This window comes from Thermobia domestica, chromosome 14 (genome assembly GCF_964235325.1).
Source record: "Thermobia domestica chromosome 14, izTheDome1.hap1.1, whole genome shotgun sequence".
Lineage (NCBI taxonomy): Eukaryota > Metazoa > Arthropoda > Insecta > Zygentoma > Lepismatidae > Thermobia > Thermobia domestica.
Genome location: NC_137467.1, coordinates 97194504 through 97205588, shown reverse-complemented (window position 1 = coordinate 97205588; position 11085 = coordinate 97194504).

Below are 11085 nucleotides of genomic sequence, written 5' to 3'. Positions count from 1 at the left end.
GGAGCCTGAAGGTCATAATTTAGGAAACAAGCTATCCGTAGCAAAAACGAGTAGGATATTAGCTTTAGATTTTAGTATACACATAACTGAATTTTCTCTAGAGGGTGTACGCTCTTCGTTTAAAACTTTCTCATACGTACACACCCAAGAGCAAAATCATTTACTCAGGTGAATTAAATATAGTCAGGTAATTAATATTCTCTGAATTTTATGGCATGTAGTTAGTGAGAAAGAGCCATTCAGTTACAATATAGACCTTGAACTCATTTCAATTAACAGCCTATGTAATAAATTTACTTGTATTTGGAATGCTATAATTTCCTATAGTTAAATTCTATGTATGTGTTGTAATTACAAGTACATTGTTACAAGTATGTGTTGTAATTGCTTATTTTGAGTTTACAATGCTTATTTCTAAAAGTTTTTTTTTCTTTATGTGCTTGAAAGTTCACTTTTGATCTTTGATTTACGTACTTATTTATTTATTTTAAATTTTAACCAGCAACTGCCTTGTTCAGTACTAATACGTACCAATAAAGCCTTGATTCTCTGAAGAGTTCACTTCTTCAAGAAATACAAAGTTACTGAGAGGAAAAAGATTTTCTCTCATTAGGGAATTCAGACTTCCTTGTGAGATAAAACATTTTCTTCCGATTAGTATTTAGATACTTGAATAGATGAAATTTTCAGTGAACGCCTCGTTTGTATGCAATCACATATATTATAGTGTAGTGCGGGTTGCAGTACATTTTAGGAATATTTTTCCACCGGAATTTACGACAGTCTCCCTGCCTAACCGATTAGCATACAGATTCTCTATTCACTAGTTAGAAATACTACAGAAACGAACATCAGATCTTTTTATTCAGCGTAAATTTGTTAACGCTAACCATTAACTCATAAAGACTGCGTATGTCAGAAAATAATTCTTTCTTGAAATATGTGTTATTTGTGGTAGGTAATAAAACAATTTCTATTTGTGTGTATTTGGATACTCATGAATATTTCCTCTTTTATTATATAATAGCTCAAGTGGTAGAGCGTTGGCTTCGCATTCGGGAGGTCGCGGGTTCGATTCCCTCTGCCGACCATCTTGATTGGGGTTTTCCAGGGTTTCTCTCAATCCTACCAGGCAAATGCCGGGATGGTACTTACTAAAACAGGCCCTGACCGATACCTTCCCAAATCCTTTCCATTCTTGCTGTTATTGTTATTGTTATACATCTAGTATAAAATGGCCTCAGAGCTGTATCTGGCAGTTGTTAAATAAATAAAATAAATAATTGTATGACTTTTACTTATTTTATAATCCGTGTAAACAAAGTTTTGTATGTACTTTGTGTTGTGGGGAAAGAGCTAAAATTTTAGGAAATTTGAACGTCTTTTCTTTCGGAAATAAGAGGAAAATAGATGCATTTTTGAATAATCAATACCAAAAATGTCAGTTTTGATGATCCTATTATTATTATTATTATTATTATTATTATTATTATTATTATTATTAGTAGTAGTAGTAGTAGTAGTAGTAGTAGTAAGCAGAATATTGACTATTTTTTGCTTGCCTTTCTTCGAACCTGCAATTAGTAGTTCGGCATAGATTAGTGAGAGGTGATGTTTTCGATATATTGTCTTATGACGTCAGACTGAATCGCACCGTAAATTGTATCTTGCACCCTGTAAAGTTGACATCTCCGTAATTTGAACATATGGTTGTTCATGGAAATAACCCGTAAGACAAGTCAAGACAAAAAAAAATAAGGTTTTCTCGCCTCGTAAATTTTTGTCGAATTCTCGTCTCGTCTCTATTCTCGGAACACATTGTCTCGTCTCGAAATTGTATTGTCTCTCTCTGCAAATTTATATACGAAATTCATGTCCTGATTTTCTTCGAATTTCATCTGAAATTTATCAGAATCCTTATGCGTTACGCATATGAATGGTGTGATATAACAACGTTTAAATTATATTTATTATTGGAATGTATTGTGTAATAACTCGTGTATCTTCAAACATTGATAAATACTATTGATTGTGTTCATGCAATCACTTTATCAGTTTACAGTTTCTTACTATGAATCGTGTAACGCTTGGGTGAATGTTGCCAACGAGATTCGAAAAATTTCTCGTCTCGTCTCAAAAAAGCTATTATGTTTCTTGACTTGTCTCGAATTTAAAAATTCACTTCTCGTGTCGTAGGCAACACTAGAATTAAATTAAATTTCTAGTATTAATCAACGGTTATGTCCTGTAGACTAATGGAGTTGGATGATGAATGAAAGATAATTATTATGAAAGAATAGGGGGTTGAAAAATAGGAGGAAACGGGGGAACCCTAGGAGATCCACGATTTTGTCCGCTACAAACACATTTCAGGACCCTTCGCATCTGATGTTAGCGTTTTATCACTAAACCAGCGTGCCACACGCGTACATTTAAGGTTTTACTACTGAGCTACTTTGGTAATTTTCTTCGGAATCGAAGATGGTCAGTTTACTGCTCCATCTTTTCCGATAACTTTCTTGTCCTTTGCTTTTCTTCATCCCAAGGAGTGACTACAATGCTACCAGATGGGAATGAATGACGACTTACTATTTCAGAACATTCAATTTAACTGTTTCCAGTTCGGAGCCACCTGTTCTTTGTAAGTTGATTAGTCAATGAAATACAGACTTATGCATATGGTAATATTGGGTCGTATATATTTTAGGTATTCTGTTTACGGTAAGAGATATTATGGCCTGTGAGACTGAAGACAATGAACTTTCGCTTTCTGCAGCTATGGAACAGTGCTTGTGTGTTATTGTGGCCTTTGGCAGCTCACTGAATGAAGATAATGAAAGCCAACAATGATAATATTCAAAGCTCTCCGGGGATCTGAGTTCTTTGGGAGAAATAGCATGTACTTAGAGTCTGTGATATATGCCCAACAATTTTCAATTCAGAGAGATAATTAGGTGGCCACCTGTGGTCTGGGTCTTGAATATTTAAGATAATGCTCTGTCGCACACGGAGACTAAAATTAATTTACAGGCGAGCCAACAACTCACACACTGACTAATAAATAGGTTGCGTTGTAAACATGTTTAATCAGAATGTATGTTGACTCATCTAATGAATATTACTTGGAGCTCTACTAAAAGTTAGTAAATGATATATTCTATGTTAAGAGTCATTTGAATAATTTTGAGTTTCATATTTCCTTAACAAAATGTGCAGCGGACGAAAAATTGAACTTTTTATAATAATGATAAGTTATTTTTAATATCATATGTTAAGCTTTATGTCAAAATTCTGTAAGAACCAAACAGGAGTTGTTTTTGTTGTTGTTGTTGTTGTTGTTGTTGTTCTTATTCGACACCGAGGTTATGAGAGGGTACCTACACGAGTACGATTAACGTGATCTCCCAACAACAACCTGAGCTTGAATTGAGTGTAAAAAAAAAGCATATTTGACTCCCTTTCCCTCTCTTTTTTTATTACAGTATAAATTGATTTATTGGACTATAAATTTCTTATGTAAGCATTTCTGCATTACAATTATAACGTACTCTTTTCTTTACAAGTGATCCTGTCATATAAACACGTATTGAGCAATGGGATTTCGTGTCTCAGCGACTGAGTGTTGGATCCGTTATCAACGACAATTTGGTCGTTGTTTCTACAAATCTAGGATTTGATTACAATAAATAGATTTTTATATATAGGGTGTTCTTAAAATGACGCTCACAGACAACAGAGCGCTATTCTACAGATCAAAATAAAGCGAAAATGCTATGCCCTCTGGGACTTCCTTCAGTCACTGTGGGGAATAAAAAACTTTCCTATGTTATAACGTAACTCAAAGGTCCTCAGTTTGTATATTTATATAACTAAGGCTACTGTTATATCAAAATCCATTTTATACACTGCATCCATGATATTACCTTTTATTGTAGTACGTAACAAGTTAAACAGGTACACTCTTTAAAAATGGTACATATAGATTTCACGAGATGGATCCTTTCTTATGCATTATTTATATTCCGTTGCTATGACAACTAACTCACATCGTCAAATCATATTATAACAAAAAATAATCGCATAACAGAAAAGAAATTAAATTTGTATCTCTTTTCATATTCTTCTTCTTCCTTTCTAGAACAGCTTATGCATAATTTAAAAGTACGTTTTGCCCACAAATACAAATCAAGATATAATAAAGATGTTATAGTATCGTTGTATGTGGCGCCTGAACAATAAGACCTTTTTTTCTAAAAATAAAAAAGAGAAGTTCTGGACCGTTAACTATTACATACTAATTACTTAAGTTTCTGAATGACCCTGGTATATATATATATATATATATATATATATATATATATATAAATTACAATTCATACAATCATATATAATATTTTACTTTTATATCAATGTTATTTTCATATTTTATCTTAATTCTCTTAATTAATTTCATTTCAAATATTTATACACTTCAACGTCGATAACAGAAGATACATTCAGATACGGCATAGAAGTTGTTTAAATTTTAGGTCCTTTTGGGGCCATTGGTATGTGTTACAAGTTGGAAATTAACAAAATCTATATTATTTTATCGGGCAAAACTAGGAATATTGTGAAAAGGATACCATTATGACATTTACATAATTGTTCTTTTAAACAAGAAAGGATCAAATATATGATATATTCAAACAAAATACAAATTAAAATTGAAATATCGACAATATCCAGAACAAAACACGATAATTAATATCACAACAAAAACTAGTGTTACAGTTTGAATAAAAGAAGTTCTTATCAAGATCATAAATGTATGGATTGTTCCATTAGTTGATTCATTGAATTATCTTCTTAGAATTCAAATGAAATGCAAATAACAAACGAAATCATAACGGTATTTTACAGTGAAGTGCAACAAAAATCAATTGAATACGGTTTTCACGGACGCCGTAACTTTAGCTTAAGTTACATGACCAACGAATTCGTTTAGATTGCATTGAAAATCATAAATCGGAATACAATCTTGCGCGTTATTTACTTCTACAGTTCTTCGTTTCCTATTTTGAGAATTTGTGCCATCTATGGAATTTCTACGAAATTCACGTCGAGGGAAATTAGATCTAATGATTACATGCTTTCTAAGTGTATGTAGTACGATTGTTATTGCTGTTGCCACTAGGATTAGGTTCGGTTACGCGATTACTATTAGTGTTACTACTAAGATTAGGCTCGGTTACATTATCGGTACAATTAGGTTCAGTTCTAATTCGTTTTACTGGTGGCGAAATGTCATATCTCCTAATAGAGCTGTAATTGTTCCTTACACAATATTCACGGTAATTTGTCCTACCACGGTTTCGATTAAGGTTAGTTTGGTTCAGGTTATTATTGTATTGCACCATTGAGGGATTTTCAAAATTTTGCAATGTCATACCTAGATGATTGAAATCAACGCACTGCACCGCATTCAGTAAAAGCACCACGAGCATTGATGGGAACAAACGTTCTCTTTCTGAATTTCATGGGTACTGGAATCAACTTTGTTCCTACTACATGAACCAATGTCGCGTACATATCACTAAACTGTTCTATTACCATTACTTCATCTCCAGAATTAATATCATGTTGAATACATCGTGAATACAAGCAGTCGATAGCATTCACTAGACGAAGATGACCATAACTTTTCGCACATTGATGCATACCAAAATCTTCATTACACACATCATCAGTAAGACAATCAAAAACATTAGAATGAACAGAGAAGTTGGGATAATCTGATCCAACCAATACCGCAGTATGTGTTTGCGAAAGCTCAGTAAATTTCACAAGTGCAAACTCAGGATCTGTATTCTCTATAGTTTCTGTGGAAGGTTCAGGTTCATTTATTTGGTTGGTGTGTTCATTAACTATAGTTTCTATTATTTCAACGGAATTTCGCACCTCGGTAAATCTACGTATAATCTGTTCCATTTTAAGGTCACTTTTTGTTCAATTCGTTGATTTGTCTGATTAATCTGCTCTGACCTTCCTGTCGAGTTGTTCCAGTTGTTGATTCATTCGGTGACCAAAATCTTGCTTTAATTGTTCCATCTGCTGATTCATTTGTTCCGTTTGTTGATTCATTCGGTCACCAAAATCTTGCCTCTCTTCTTGCTTTAATTGTCTCATCTGCTGTTTAATTAGATCGGCTAGGAGAGAGTATTTCATCTCCCTGTTACCATTTGATTCAGTTGTATTTTCAATATCAGGAAGACTCATTTTCATATTTCTGAAAATTTTTCTGCCACTCCTTTTGATGTTTTTAACAAAATCACTACGTAGCCTTAAAATCAATCTGCAATCCTGGAGTTTATTATCTAGGAGATTCTTTACTTAACTTCACACAAATCTCCTAAAATCCTGAGGCGGTAAACCACCAATTTATATATAAGACAAAATCACAGTTCATATATATTTATATATAACTAAGGCTACTGTTATATCAAAATCCACTTTATACACAGCATCCATGATATTATCTTTTATTGTAGTACGTAACAAGTTAAACAGGTACACTCTTTAAAAATGCTACATATAGATTTCACGAGATGGATCCTTTCTTATGCATTATTTATATTCCGTTGCTATGACAACCAACTCACATCGTCGAATCATATTATAACAAAAAATAATCGCAGAACAGAAAAGAAATTACATCTATATCTCTTTTCATATTCTTCTTCTTCCTTTTCTGAACAGTTTGTGCATAATTTAAAAGTATGTTTTGCCCACAAATACAAATAAAGATATAATAAAGATGTTAAAATACAAGTATCGTTGTAATATGGCAACGTAGTAGATTAGCTTGAAACTATTAGCTGTGCTCTACGAATCCATCAAGCAGTTTCATCGATTGTTACGATAATAGATGATGCTAGTGTCAACGTCTATCGACTTTAACTGCCATCTAGAAAGAAGCGATATAACTATTTGATGGATTGGTAGATCTACTCTATGGTTCTTTATCTGCGACGTTGCCACATAGTGCAATTCGGGTCTCCAGAAGAGGACTCGAAAGGTACACAATTATATGTATTTTTTCTTTATTTTGATTTGTAGAATAGTGTTCTGTAGTCCGTGGTCGCCATTTTTAGAACATCCGATATATGACTGGAGGAAGACAATGGTATGCCACATTTCCTAACTTTCGAGTAAACTGGGAAAGAAAATTTAACATTCCCATGCAATGCAATGCAATGATATACCAAGCTTCCCTTGCTATCTGCAGATACATTTGCGAAATTAAACTACCTACATACTGTTCTGTGGTTTTATCGCAACCCATTCCACCTAATAACTTGGTTTCACTGGAAGTGGTGCTTACCATTACCTTCCCCCGACTGAGCAACAGCACAAAAAGCACCTTCAAATTAGGTAAGTAAAAATGTATTTCGAGGTACATTACATTACTTTTTTTTTTTTTTTTTTTGAGGGGGAGAGTTCCAGACGTATAGTCTCGGACGAAAGATTGTACTAATTCGACCCTGGGAACTGATCTTTGTGTTTATCAAGTGGAGACTGTTGAAAACACAATTTCTGTAAAAAAAAGAACACTCTTTAAATGGTACTCAAGTTGCTGAAGATATTTACGATCTTCGTTCTATAATATTGTAACTTCGCTTTGAATAGTTTGAATAATTTCCAAACTCCATGAGCTCCATCCAGAATTAAATTCGTTTCCAGTAACGCTGTTAGGTCGGTCGTATATTGACCACAAAAAGGTTATCCAAACCGAGACAAAGGGCGCAGGAATGTCGAGAGAGAAGCCTAAGTACATTTTTTGACTGTGTATCTTGGTGTTTGGGAGACTTTTGTGTAATATGTGCTTAAGTGAATATACAGTACGAGATTTTGTTGCATTCTTCACAATACTGAACCTCCTTCGCTTGGCTGTCCTGACCTTTGTTGTCAATATAAGGTCGGCCTTAGTAATGAATAAAAACCAGCAGTTGTAATAAAATAATACAATGAAAATGACAGGCAAAATGGCAAAATAAATTTTAAAAATGACTGCTTATATTATAAAAAGGATTGTATTTTATGTCATTAATATTACCAAAAATTTACTCTAAATGCGTTAATCTACATCAAGGATTGTACATTACAGTAATTAATAACTACGACTTTGAAAACATCAGTAACCAAGACAAATAAAAACGGTATATGAGAAAGAAAATTATATAAAAGATAGAAATATTGATGTCAGAGAAATTGTGTTAATGAATACTATAGCTGAAAGACTAAAAAGTATCTCTGCACATGATAAAACAGTCGCGTCACAAAACACATAGTTCACTTTTGATTGCATGCTATCCCAAACATTTTCTTCATATTGTCCATACACAAGTTATGTTCTCTACCCATTAAGATGTGTTCGATACTTAAAAATGTTCGTCCAATATTTAGCGATATCACAGGAGCATATTTGACGCACATTGTAACCTTGGAATTCATAGCAACATCATCTACGATTTTCGTATATTTGGCTCGTTAAGAATGATTCATCCCTTCCGGTGAGAAGCGTTAAATTAGACATTTCATTGATGATCTGCATTTCCTGATAACAGCGAACAGGTGAGCAAACTTATAGCAAATATGCCTAATAATAACAAGAAATGGCATTTATTCACGATTTATTGTAAAAATGGCAAAATATAGCATTTATGAGGCTTTGCCACAACTGTCAGTCTTTAGTCATGAGCAGGGACCGGATTTTGATTATATATCGTTTTTGAATTGGTACAACGTAGACATTGCTAACTAGTACAGAAATCCTGAACACTCCTAAGATTGAAGAAATTGATTTTTTTTTAGGGGATCATTTTTCCACACCTTTTATTTTTGTCATTTACTAAAAATTTGCGTCATTTTTAGGCCTTTTTTTTAATGTGATATTTTACAAAATTTTGCGTTACTTTAGGATATTTCATTTTTCAATTTTGCATGACTGATTTAAAAGATGTAATTTAAAGAAACTTCTCAGTTTCTTACATTTACCGTTCATTTAATGGATTTCGTGATTTTCGATAGGCGGAAGTCTAAATAAACATAAATGTTGAAATATAAGAAATTCAATAATTTCTTTTTTCCGAATGCTATCTGGCGCTACTTACTCTGTGTTTAACTACCAGCGCAACGAAACCTATCCGAAAACGCGAAATGCAATATTGCTGAGTTTCTTATTCACAGTTCGCACAACACAACCAAGGTAAAGAAACAATTGCTAAATACATGTTTCGGAGTGAATAGAAAACAATTTCTTTTTAAAATTAACAGTAAATACCGCGTGTTCGAGAATCAGAGGAAAACAACAGTTTAACCGTTGGTGTAACTGAACGTTGTATTCTTGAAAGCTCGAACATTTCAATAATCGATATTCGTGGTTAGGAGGATGTGGCTTCTGTTCGTGAGTTTAGGTGCCGAGTGAACTTAAAACGCCAAAAACAAAGCCATCTAAAGCAGTTCATTTGAAACAGATCTCAGAAATTCGATAAGGGCATATTCTACTGATGACGAGATCTTTTCTGCAAAGTGTGTGAAGTTAAACTGCAAGCAGATAAGGAAAATTACTGGTAAACATCATATCGAATGAACATGTGCGTGGCATCCAGAACATTAGTAAAAGAAAAACATCCCAACTTTTGCTTACACAAAAACCACAAGGACTGACACAAACTCACTATGTATAGAGATTTGTATGAAGCTTTCCGTGAACACCCATATCCGGATAGTGAACAATTTGAAACTAAGAGAGTTTCTGGGAAAGTATACAGACAGTTCTGTCTCAGACAAGTCTACACTGAGAGAGAATACTTACCCAGTTGTTACGAGAACACAATAAGAAGCATATGAGAACGTGTTTCTGGAAAGAAAAATGAAATGAAATCTTTGAGTTTTACGTCCCACGATTATGCCGGTGAGGCTAAAGGAGACGGTGATGAATAATGAATGAAATGGTGGAATTAAGAAAGTGGGAGGAAATGGGAGAACCCCGAGAAAACCTACGCACACGGTGTTTGTCCACCACAAAGTTCACTTGGCGGGGGCTGGGATCGATCCCGGGACCCAAAGCACCAGAGCCACCGCGGCCCCACAAGTTTCTGGAAAGAAAATTTCACACATATTCAAGTGCATTTCGAACAAGGAGGAAATTAAATCTCCTCCGAAGTGATATAGTGCATTTCGAGTATGCACCAATCGCATCAGTAGACGTGAAAAGGAATTTTTCATGTACAGAAGTTTGTTTGCTTACAACTGACGTTCCTTTTTCTTTGAGAACTTGCAAATAGTCACTGTTATATAATGTAATGCAGAATAAGAGGTTTTAAAAAAAAATATGTAATAATCTGATATTTGTGAATTTTTGCCAATGTTATTATAACCCATCAAGTAAATGTACAATATAAATAGATATACTTCGTATTTTCAATAAGCAGATTGAGTTTTGTACGAATATTTGGATCATCTTTCACAGACTTAGATCATTTTACAGGCTTTTTGTTTTCATTTTAAAGGTTATTTTTGAAGGATTCTTAGGTAATCAAAATCCGGTCATAAGCAAGCTGAAGTGCAGGGATGTACGTACGCAGGGGGTGGGTCTGGGGGTCCGGATCCCTCCTCCGAAATTTCTACTTTTGTGTAAATTTATCCTAATTTTAGGGGCAATTTTAAGAATTTTAATATAAAATACCTTCGTATTTAGTTTGGAGTCTCCCCGAAATAAATTTCTGAGTACGCTACTGCTGAAGTGTCTTTGATTTCAGATCGTACATAAAGCACACTTTAAACTATTAATGTACATGCATGCATACATTCATAAATACTACTATTATTAAACTTTCTTGATCCATATTCCATATTGACTTTTGATCAGAAAATTTGAACGCAACAACACATGGTCATCCTGTAGAATAAGACTGTCTTTAATGCGTTCCATAAAGGTGCAACTAACTAAAGCGAAACCGACTTTATGCAATGCGGGTTTCATTGTATAGAATGGTGGTGTTTACTTTTGAGCTTAACTGTAATTATATCAAAACTACGTAA